This window comes from Chenopodium album, chromosome 2 (genome assembly GCF_948465745.1).
Source record: "Chenopodium album chromosome 2, dcCheAlbu1.1, whole genome shotgun sequence".
NCBI lineage: Eukaryota > Viridiplantae > Streptophyta > Magnoliopsida > Caryophyllales > Amaranthaceae > Chenopodium > Chenopodium album.
The window spans coordinates 23,474,369-23,486,910 of NC_137835.1; positions in this window are offsets into that span (position 1 = coordinate 23,474,369).

A 12,542-nucleotide genomic window follows, 5' to 3' on the forward strand; every position below is an offset into this window, starting at 1 on the left:
AATGCGAGCGATGCGCGTGCCATAGTAGTCATATTCCGAATCTCTTTTGGTTTAACCTTACATCACAAATTTAATGATTGGCAACATAATGAAATAAAATATATAAATAAATATATTTAGGGGTATCAATGTCTACACATTAATCTCAAGAGTTAAAAATGAAGAGGTAATAATTATAATGAGGGTAAATAGGTAAATAAACATTTTAAATGATATAATTGTCCAAACACTATTCATTAAAAAAACTTGTACATTTTAATGAGGGTATATATGTAAATAAACATTTTGAAGGGTATAACAGGCATAATACTATTCATAAGAATAATAATCTTGTACTTTTCATAAGACTAGGGCGCCAAAGCGCGCAGGATGGTTAGCCCTTTCGACTTTGTTTTTCTTGGCTTGTGTTTGCACTTGACATGGACTTAATGGATTAATAAAGAAATATCTCTCCATTCCTTAGCCTTATTTTTCCTTGGCTTGTGTTTGCACTTCACATGGAGTTAATCGTCCGCTACGGAGGGTTCTTGTCTTTGATGCTGTAGGATATTATGGGAAATATAATACAACAGGTTGTACCCCTTATTTAAGTAGTGATAAGAGGAAAAAAAAAGTGTTAAGCCTTTATATAAGAATTTATGATACTAGTATATCTTTTGCGCTCATTGACCTAATTGGAAACAACAATGGACAACATGTCAACATATAGCAGTATAGGGTGCTTCACAATACATAGTAGTGGCATTAATATATAATAGTATTTAGATACACGTGATTACACAATGCTCAATAATTATAATCAGAAAATGACGGACAAAATAATGCTTTTAACAATTTGGTAAATTTTGCGGTAAAATAAGCTTTATACATCCCCATAACTCCCTTGAATCTCTTCTTGCTTTCTTCCACTTTTTACCGTAGTCAATTTGAATTTCTTTCTTCCTAGTACATCTACTTTGGCATAATCTTATTTCATTAGTCTCAATGTCCTGTAAACACAATTATGTGTAAGTCATTAATTTTGACCTTCACGAAATAAAGAAAAAAACACCCACATAAAGCAACAACCTTTCGTTGTCGTCTAGTGACTAATGTTGTCATATAATTCAACCATAAACCCCCCACCCCAATTAAATATAGAAAATTTAAAACTTTATTATTCCATTCTCCATTTAATTTTTAATTTATTGATGAGTCTTAAGAAATTACAAAATTACACATGTGGGTAAGAAGGTAAACAAATATTTTGAGGGGTATAATGGTCCGTGCACTACTCATAAGAGCAATTTTATACTTTTTATAAAGTAGGGATAGGGATTTAAGGGGTAAAAACATTAAGTGTGCTGGAATTTTTATATAAGCACTATAATTATGTTTTTACTTTGTGGTTTTAATTACCCACTTAAAGAAAGCGTTTTAAAGGTTTTAAACCAAAATTTTAGCTTATTGTAGAGCTTTTAAGATGTTTAAAAGTTGCTGAAAATTTGTGTAAATAAGGGAGCAATTGAGTTTATATATTTAGTATTGTAGGAGACTTTTGGTTGAGTAATTTCTAGCATTTTGGCTAGTTGAAAAGACGATTTAAGGTACATATGCGCGTAGGATATCTTAATTATGTGTAGTACCATGCTAAGAAAATAATTGGTATCAAGTATGAGATTAGTATTGTAGGGAATATTTCAAGCATTACCCTAAACTTGAACCCCACTGTAATCATACACTTAAGCATGGTGGCGTCCAAAGGGAAGGAAGCTAGAGCAAAAGAGTCGCCAACAAGTTGTAAGAACTTCTAAACCGTTCACAAGGTGAAGGTTACACCCCTTAACGATCCAAGAGATCGTTAACTCCAATAGGTCTAGAACCAAAACTGGAAGTTCGGGGATGAAGGTACAAATCCAACTAAAAGAGAAAGAACCTGCCCTAATAATAGGCCTCTACTTTATTCTTCTCGTATTCATGTGCGCTTTCTGACTAACATGCAATCAATAGGTTACCCTAAACCTGTTTATCTATGTTGGTTGAACATTAATGCACAAATAAATCTATTTTTGGCGATCACTTGAATTATAATCAAATTAACCCTAAACAAGATTATTAATTATCTTATTAAGTGTGATTACAAGTACAATTCCCTTTAAACATGCATAAAAGGCGTGATCAAGGAATAACAATAAATAAGTATCAAGCAACATGATAAATCATCATCATAATAATAATAATAATGATAACAATAATTATAACAATCATAATAATCATAATTAAAATAATCATGTTAACAATAAAGCATAATAATAGCAAGGTCTTAGGCATGATATTAACAAGATTAATAACAAACCCTAGCATGTCACTAAACATCAAAGTTCAAAGCTTTAACCCTAACATGATACTAACATGCTATTAGGAAAGAAAATAGGAAGCATCATAGAAATCATAATTGATTTAAGAAACTTATTCTTTACCCTAAACATGATACTAGGAAGCAATAAACATTCTAGCATGATACTAGGAATCAAAATAACAATCTAAACATGATTTCTATATCAGACGATCAATTAAACAACTAAAGTACTTACTTGGATGCCTCGTACCTTTTTCTAATAACAAAATACACACGTTAGTAACTTCAAGGAAAATATAAAAATTAAAGAATTAATTTAAATAATTGAAATAGAGATTTGGGACCAAACACTCAGAAATACCAAACCTTTCACGTCTAGGGCGAAGTCAACTTCGAATTATGCTAGGTGTGTCTAGATCTTGTGAATGCGGAATTGTAAAAGGGCTAGTTTAGAAAGAGAGAGAGATAGAGAGAGTATCAAGAATTTCTTGCTGAGATTTGGTAATCCAAAACAGAGATTTAAGGAGGCTATTTATAACGAAAATCAGCCGGAACATGATAAAAAAGAACCGGAGTTTCGAGAAGAATAAAACACGACGCTGGCGCCGCACAAGCCTCTGACGCCAGGCCACAGCCTGTGGTGCAGCGCTGCAGGCAGGTTTTTCACACGTTTTCATATTTTTGAAAAAATTAAGCGTACGAGGGGTAAAACTGTAATTCCATTTAAAACACTTCTTTTATTCTAAATAAAACTCTTAAAACTCAATTATCAATGCTAATCACATTAGTATTCAAAAGAACCTTCTAGAAGATTCTAGAAGACTATAATCAATCCTAATTGCATTAGGAATGATAAATCATAATAGGCCCTCCTCTAGATAATTGGGCCGCATATAAAGATCAAATCGGGCCCAGTTTAGTAATTTGGCCATAACTTCCTCATTATTCATCGGAATTGGGCTTATAATATATCGTTGGAAAACTCTTTTTGAACCCGATCCAAATACACCACTATTGGACCCTAGTTATGGATCAAACTAAACTGGATTGGATATTTTCATAAAATAGGTTTTCAAAAACAGAGAGAAAGAAGAGAATTAAAAACTAGCCGCAACACCAAACTTTCCACACTTTCACTTCATTCGATTATGATTCAACGTGAAAAGCATTCATCACTGGGTTTGGTTTTGGGGATACACATTTGGGTGTCTACAGAAGCCCCCACTTTGACTGAGTTTGGAGAAACGCAAGTTTTGAAAACAAAAGTCAAAGTAGCGATAGGGACGGAGAATGATTCAGTACGTTCTACGATCCTAAATCGTTCTTGTAACGCCGATACCTGCAAAACTAGCGGTAGTTAAAACAGATAAGAGAGTTAAAGAAATGTGTATCTTGCACCGTCGAGCACACGTCTCTTGGGTAACAGATTTGTTGCTGCATTTGTCATTGTGACAACCTTCCACAAGCTAGGGAACGCCATCTTGTTGTTTTGATGTTCACTCGTCTCTGAACAATTTAGTTTTTTTGGATATGTTCACGCGCCTTTGAACAAAGAGCCTCTTTTTAATATGTCCCACGCGTCTTTGAACAAAGAGCTTCTGAATGATATGCACATGCGTCTATGAGCAAAAGAGCTTTGGTGATATGTCCACGAGTCTCTGAACAAAGAGCTTCTGAATGATATGCCCACGCGTCTCTGAGAAAAAGAGCTTTGATGATATGTCCACACGTCTCTGAACAATAGAGCTTTGATACTTGAATGTTTGTTGCGATCGTTCGGTTGGCTGCGAACGGGAGCTTTGTTGAATAGTTGTATCCTATAAAAATCAAAAGATTGCCAAAAGACTTTGCTAGTGCTTTTCTTAGGGTTGACCTAAGGCTTGATGTTTTTTTTTCTTAGGGTTGACCAAAGGTGATTGGACTAACTGACTTGAGGTCGACCTAAGGTGAATTGACACGTGTGACTCATGACCCGTGTGTGCATTGTATTGTGATGTGCTTGACTCAAAATGCAAAAAAGAAAAAAATTTCCGTCATTTTTGTGGAGGGTACCGACTTTCACCCGAAAAAGAAAGACGCAAAAAAAAGAAAGAAGCGAAGTTTTTGAAGGTGCATGTTGAATGAGCTTAGTCAAATGTTGTGCAAGGATTAATTCATCCTAGGCTATCTCAATTGTTGACTCCATGATGAAAGTATTTGGGTAACTTAGGCACGGAGGCTAAGCACTTTGTACTTTGTGATGCAATGATGAGTGATGAGTGATTTTGTTATGACAAAGTATGCTTCAATGTTGTGTTAAGATTTCATGACAAAGGGTTCCCAAGGGAAGGACTATTTGGTCATGTATCTGTGCAGTGTGTGAAAGTGGCACTAAGGTTAGGCCCCAAGAGCTAAGTGTGTGGAAAAAATATATTGAAAAGAGTCAAATGGTGGTGACTCTTAAGTTGGGTAAGCTAATGATGTAAGGATCAAGCCCCCAAGTCTAGCTCTAAATGAATAGGGATGAGCATTGGAGATCCTTTGATATGATCATGGTGTAAGTGTGTGAATGTGAATATGGATGTATGTTTATTACGGCCGCACCCCTTTGTGAGGTTGCCTACGTATCCGTTAGGAATCAGGCCGAACGTAGCTCTAGCCGAACCTCGCACAAGTATGTGTATACCTCAAAGAGGTCTTGTAAGGGTTGTAATGTGGTTAGGATAAATGTTTGAAGAAGAAGGGGATAAAGGCTCAAGACCCTCGATAAGCCCCCCAAGGTGTGCAACTTTGCTTTTGAATATATGTATTTTCATGCTTAAAGTTTCTCACTTTTGAACTCTCTTTTGTTTATATTTTTTACTCTCTTTCTTTTTTTGCTTTTGCATTTTTTATTTTGAACCTTTTGATAAGTGTGGGCAATCCCGATCATGCGGTCTATCACTCACTTGGCATTCATGTTTCTCAGACACAGTACCGAGCACTCGATAAGAAACGCAATCTGAGACGTGTTTTTCACATCAAAGACATTTCCATATCAAAAACATTGGAACACTTGCCCTTTTGTACACTTTTATTGTTTTTGCTATTTTATTTATTTTGATCTTTTGAAATCACTCAAGCTTTTTATGAAATTGAAAATTGCATAAGCTGAACACCATCCCATCCCAAGGTTAGGTAGATATGGGTTGAAAAATGAAAGATATATCGTTAGACGAGGCTCAAAGTGTTTTATCAAAAAAGGATTGCATATTTGAAGGGTGAAATGTGATATGATGTGGCTACAAGGGGTGCCTCAAATCATTAGTATACCTTGTGCTTAGTTTGACATGGTTATTTTTTTTTTTTTTTTTTGTGCAATGCAATGATCATATGTAAGGAAATAAATGCTCATTTTATTTAAAAAGTGAAGGGTAAAAATCAAACTCTAAGAAATAAATTCAGGGAGGATGAAGGGTGCCTATGCTAGACTTATTGGGGAAGGGTTTGAAAAAAAGAAGAAGAAAGCATGAAATCTTGGTGAGAAGCTTGTCTTGTGCATTTGTTTCATCATTACCCTCATTTTATTTTTTTGTTTGTCAATCACATGACTCAAACTCGATTCAACATGCATGGATGGAAGAAGGTAGGAAGAATGAAGGTTGTGATATGGAGAAAGCATGTAGAGAATGGAAAGATGATTTAGATGGACACTAGTAGAAAAATACAATAAGGCACCCCCATAAAGGCACCGGTTCAGGCCAAACCGGTGCCCTAAACCGGCCCAAAATTGGGCGCAATTTTACACAAATAGAAAAGGCACCGGTTCAACCTAAACCGGTGCCAAAAATAAAAAGGACACCGGTTTGAACCGGTGCCTTTACGAACCGGTTCCTTTAAATATTAAAAAAAAAACCGCCCTTATAACTTCCCCAACCCTAAGTAATTTCGCCCGTGTTCTCTCTCCTCTCCTCTCCTCTTTCTCTCTCCTCTCCTCCTCTTTTGCGTCGCCGTTCTCCTTCAATCCTTCATTTATCTTTCTAGATCTCCTCCTCCTTTCTATTATCACTCGAAAACCACCAACAAATTCGAAAAAATTAGGAATAGAATGTACCCCCAACTCAAATGACGGAAAAAACCGACTCATGCATGAACCTAAGACATGATCATGGTGTGCAAAGAGTATTTACAAAATGTGTGCTAAGACTAGTGAGTTTAGGTGACATGCTAAGACTTATGTGATGACCATGTGGCTAGACTATGTGACTAGACTAAGTTTAGACTTCACATATATGCATTAAACTGGACAGGCTGTGGTATTTTAGTCATAACTTTTGATCTGTGACTCTGATTGGGATGAAACCAACGCCAAATTAAAGATAAAACTCGGGGCTACAGATCCATAGTTTTTACGACTTGTAAATCTTTCTAAACCTCGGGCTATGACCAAAACAAGTTGACGCTTGTGAAGTATATGGGAATAAAAATCCGGGTTGACTTAAAGGAACTATGACTCGATTTAAGGCATATTTATCGGTTCCAAATTAATTAATCAATTAATTAAGAAAAACCCGACCCTTTAGTCATTGGTTAATTTATTAAGACTTATTTACAAACACAAGTCAAACCAAATGGTTAGTTTAATCACATGTAAGTATGCACAAGTAGAAGGTGCACAAGTAATCAAGTAGTCACAACATGATGCAATGAGTTTGCAACCTAACCATGACTCTAGTTCTCTAAAGTTCGGGATATGGGTTCATCAAAGAGGGTCCATGGTTATGAGTCCAAATGCACCGCGCGGAAGCCTTAAATTTGGAAGGGTTGGCACATGTGGATGGGACCTCGCGAGTTAAACTCGCTTCCATGGTTTGGTGAATTCAACATTCTCGGATGTACCCTTTGTTGCTCAGAGCATTCAATCAGGTAGATGGAACATGAAATCCCAGAGGGTTATGTCCATATGTAGAACACATATGGGTTTCAGAAAAGTGAGAAAAACTTAATCAGGAAGTAGAATTGAGCCAACAGTGCTAGAACTGGTCGAAATTAGAACGCATATTTCTGGCTCAGTATTGGAAGAACGCAGCGCCAGCCAACAAGGACTGTCACCGGGATATGAGCCCTGTCGCCTGTCGACAGAGCCATATCTTCGGCGACAAGCTCTATTTTCTAGACGCCAGTTCCTACATGCCTCAGCAGCTTTCCGTGTTCTTAGAATTTTTAAGTTTTCGCAGTATTATTTCGATTCTAGTTGTGAAAGATATTCCTCTAATTTCTTACGTGTAAAAATCCTATGTTTTTTACTCATTACGGATGGCCTTTCCAATGAGAACCTTTTTTATGCATATGACGATAACGTTAATCAAAATTACACACATGAAATACTTAGAACTTTTCGAGTCTCATCCACTTATTCTAAATCATTGCCGAAATAAATTTCAGGAATTAAAATAGAAATCCTCCCCAGTGGAGTCGCCAAAAACTGTAGGGAATATTTCAAGCATTACCCCAAACTTGAACCCCACTGTAATCATACACTTAAGCACGGTGGTGTCAAAAGGGAAGGAAGCTAGAGAAAAAGAGTCGCCAACAAGTTTTAGGAACTTGTAAACCGTTCACAGGGTGAAAGTTACACCCCTTAACGATCCAAGAGATCGTTAACTCCAATAGGCCAGGAACCAAGACTGGATGTTCGGGGATGAAGGTACAAATCCAATCTAAAAGAGAAAGAACATGCCTTAATAATAGGCCTCTACTATATTTTTCTCGTATTCATGTGCGCTTTTTGACTAACATGCAATCAATAGGTTACCCTAAACCTGTTTATCTATGTTGGTTGAACATTAATGCACAAATAAATATATTATTGGCAATCACTTGAATTATTATAATCAAATTAACCCTAAACAAGATTATTAATTATCTTATTAAGTGTGATTACAAGTACAAATTCCCTTTAAACTTGCATAAAAGACGTGATCAAGCAATACAATAAATAAGCATCAAGCAACATGATAAATCATAATAATAATAATAATAATCATGATAGCAATAAATATAACAATCATAATAATTATAATTAAAATAATCATGTTAACAATAAAGCAAAATAACAGCAAGATCCTAGGCATGATACTAACAAGATTATTAACAAACCCTAGCATGTCACTAAACATCAAAGATTAAAGCTTTAACCCTAACAGGATACTAACATGCTATTAGGAAAGAAAATAGGAAGCATCATAGAAATCATAATTCATTTAAGAAACTTATTCTTTACCCTAAACATGATACTAGGGAGAAATAAACATCCTAGCATGATACTAGGGAGCAATAAAAATCCTAGCATGATACTAGGAATCAAAATAACAACCTAAACATGATTTTTATATCAAAAGATCAATTAAACAACTAAAGTACTTACATGGATGTCTCGTACCTCTTTCTAATAACAAAATACACACGTTAGTAACTTCAAGCAAAATATAAAAATTAAAGAATTAAATTAAATAATTGAAATAGAGATTTGAGACCAAACCCTCAGAAATACCAAACCTTTCACGTTTAGGGCGAAGGCAACTTCAAATTATGCTAGGTGTGTCTAGATCTTGTGAATGCGGAATTTTGTTTGTAAAAAGGCTAGTTTAGAATGAGAGAGAGAGATACATAGAGAGAGAGAGAGAGAGAGAGAGAGAGAGAGAGAGAGAGAGAGAGAGAGAGAGAGAGTATCAAGAATTTTTTGATGAGAGTTGGTAATCCAAAACGGAGATTTAAGGAAGCTATTTATAACAAAAATCAGCTGGAACATGATAAAAAAGAATCAGAGTTTCGAGAAGAATAAAACACGACGCTGGCGCCGTACAAGCCTCTGTCGCCGCGCGACAGGCTTGTTGCCAGTCGACAGCCTGTGGTGCAGCGATGCATGCAGTTTTTTCACACGTTTTCATATTTTTGATAAAATTAAGCGTACGAGGGGTAAAATTGTAATTTCATTTAAAACACTTCTTTTATTCTAAATAAAACTCTTAAAACTCAATTATCAATGCTAATCACATTAGGATTCAAATGAACCTTTTAGAAGATTCTAGAAGACTATAATCAATCCTCATTGCATTAGGAATGATAAATCATAATAGGCGCTCCTCTAGATCATTGGGCCGCATATAAAGATCAAATTGGGCCCAGTTTAGTAATTTGGTCATAACTTTCTCATTATTCATCGGAATTGAGCTTATAATATATCGTTGGAAAGCTCTTTTCGAACCCGATCCAACTACACCATTATTGGACCCTTGTCATGGACCAAACTAAACTGGATTGACTATTTTCATAATATAGTTTTTCAAAAACAGAGAGAAAGAAGAGAATTAAAAACTAACCGCAACACCAAACTTTCCACACTTTCATTTCATTCGATTATGATTCAACGTGAAAAGTATTCATCACTGGGTTTGGTTTTGGGGAGACATATTTGGGTGTGTACAAGTATCATATTAAGTTGTGTTGTGATACTTGAACTGATTGATTGTTATCCATGTCTTATATGTAAGCTTGTGAATATATTGGAATAATTATTAATATGAGCTTGATACAAGTTGAAAGTAGTTGAATTATGTCATACTATTTATTTATTCATTATCAAGAAGGCATGCAATTAATAAGCAAGACTTATGTTTATTGAAAAGAGCTACAGTTATATTTATTGAGCATGATTCCTAATTTTATTCTCACCCATTTATTATTGGAGTTGAGTCAAGAAAGTTAGTTTTTTTTTATTTACTCACCTACATAAGTTGAGGTCGAGTCATGAAGTTAGTTTATTACTCACTCAACTAGTTGAGATTGAGTCAAGGAAGTTATTAGTGCACCGAGGTAGTAATCGTGCAATTTTGTGCACAAAACTAGGCAAAGAACCTTAATTAAAATAAATAGTACGTACTCACTAATTTATTCAAGAATTAATTGGAAGTGTGTATTGATTATTGTTATGTTTGTTCTTGATTGATTGGTTTGAGTCATCACAAGTTAAATTGGTAAATCATGTAAAGTGTAAGAGGATACACACCAAAACTCTTAGAACGTATTTACCTTGATTATGAACATATGGGGGGGAGTTATGTGACTTTATATTTGAGCATAGCTTCTACAGGGGTACAGGACGCTTTCTTTTATTATTAATGCGCTGGAATTCTGTCACAAGGTGACATAGTAGGTGCCAATTGGGGTAGCTCCCTTATTGGAAGCTCCATTTTCAATGGACTATTTTTAAGGAAGGAAACCCGTTCAATCCGTTATCCAAAGCTATATATTAATAAGGCAAAGTTGAGTCATGAGGCAAAGGTAAGTTGACTTGTGTTGTATGGAAAACATGCTTTATTTATTTATTTATTGTCTATTGCTAGGATATTTATGTTAGTGTGATTATTCCTCTTGGTGCATATGTACTCAGCTTTTGTTGATTCGTACTTTGTTGTTTGTGTTTGCCTTTTCTTTGAATTGACCCTACCTACAATGACCCATTTTATGTGGCGAGTAGTGAGGTTGAAATAAAGAGAAGTACATGTAGAAGGAGCATATCAAGCATGATGGGAATGAGCGAAGAGGGTTGTATGTTTCTTTGTTTATTATTTATTGTATTGGATAATTTATGTAATTGTGACACTAACTTTAATTATGGTTTTGATATTTTAAATATGGTTTTTAGGGGCCTTTAAAGGTTCCAAGTTAATGATTTAATGTAACTTGGTTTTGAAGTTGAGATTGGTTTTATTAAACTTTATTTTATTTGAGTTTTTAAAAGTTACTCTTCCGATGTGTGACTTTGAAATAGCCTTAGTCGTTATCACGGTAGCGGTTATACTTTGAATATTTCCTAAAAATGAGTTTTATTTGGAGCAAGAAGATATTTTAAAGGAAGGGAATTTCCAAAGTATTACATACTCGCTCTTTTTTTTTTAATAAGTGTTACACTTTGACCGGCAGATAGTTTTAGGCATTTTTATTGACTTAAATAAAAGGAAAATTTGTAATTATTAATCCCAACTTTCGCCCATTTGCTTTCATTAATCCCAACTATCGATTATTATTGAATAATCCCAACTTTGGGGGGGCATTTTCTTTTATCAAGTCCTGATCGGTCAATAAAAGTCAATGACCTATTATAACAGGTAACTTGACACATGTCAAGCCCTGATTGGTCAAAAAAATAAAAAAATATTAAAATTACAAAAATTGAAAAAAAAAAAAAAACAAAAACCCCAACCTCTCCCTTTCGTTCACCGGACCACCATACCCTAACCCCCACCCTGACATCCAAGCCACCCTTTTACCACAGTAAAACATAAACCCTACCCCTAACCTCGTCGGCCACCGCCTTTGGGCCATCAAAACCAACCGATCGGCGAACCCCGACCCCTAAAACCACCAGCCGCACCACCACGACCCCTAAAATAACTGGTCAACGCAAACCTCTGCCCCCATTACCACCAGGAGCGCGAATCCCGACCCCCATTACCACCTGCAGGATGAATCCCGACTCCCATTACCACCAGTAGCGTGAACCTCGACCCCCAAACAACAGCCGCGCGAATCCTGACCCCAACATCACCAGCCACGCAACCGTGGCCCTTGAAACCAACGTCCGCCGCAAACCTCGACCCCCCAAACCCTGACTTCCCTCCCTCACTCACGAAAACCACCAAACGCCCCTTCCCCACCATGTTATTAGGGTTTTCGTGAGTAGGGGAGGGAGATTGGTTGTTTTCGTGAGTGGATGAGGGAGATTAGGGTGAAGGGTGGAGATGCGTCTAGGAGGAGTTGCGGTGCTTGGGGGTTGTTTTCGGCTACGAGGGGTGAAAATGGTGGCTTGGGGGTTGTTGTCGGCGACGGGGGGTGAGGTTGCTGTGGTTTTCAGTGGGGTTGGGTAAAGAGATGGTGGTTTCCGATGGTGTTAAGGAAAGAGGTGGTGGGGCTATGGTTCTGGTGGGTATGGTTTTTAATTTTTTTTTTGTTTTTTTTCTTAAAAAAAATAACTAATGAAATTGCGACATGTGGCATGTAAGAAAAAAAATTACCTTTTAAACAGGTTACCAGTTATTTGACCTAATAAAAGAAAATGCCCCCCAAAATCGATAGTTAGGATTAATGAAAGTAAATGGGCGAAAGTTGGGATTAATAATTACAAATTTTCCTAAATAAAATAATAGGTAAGTGGGGTAGTTGAAGCATTAAAAAAATTTTAAAA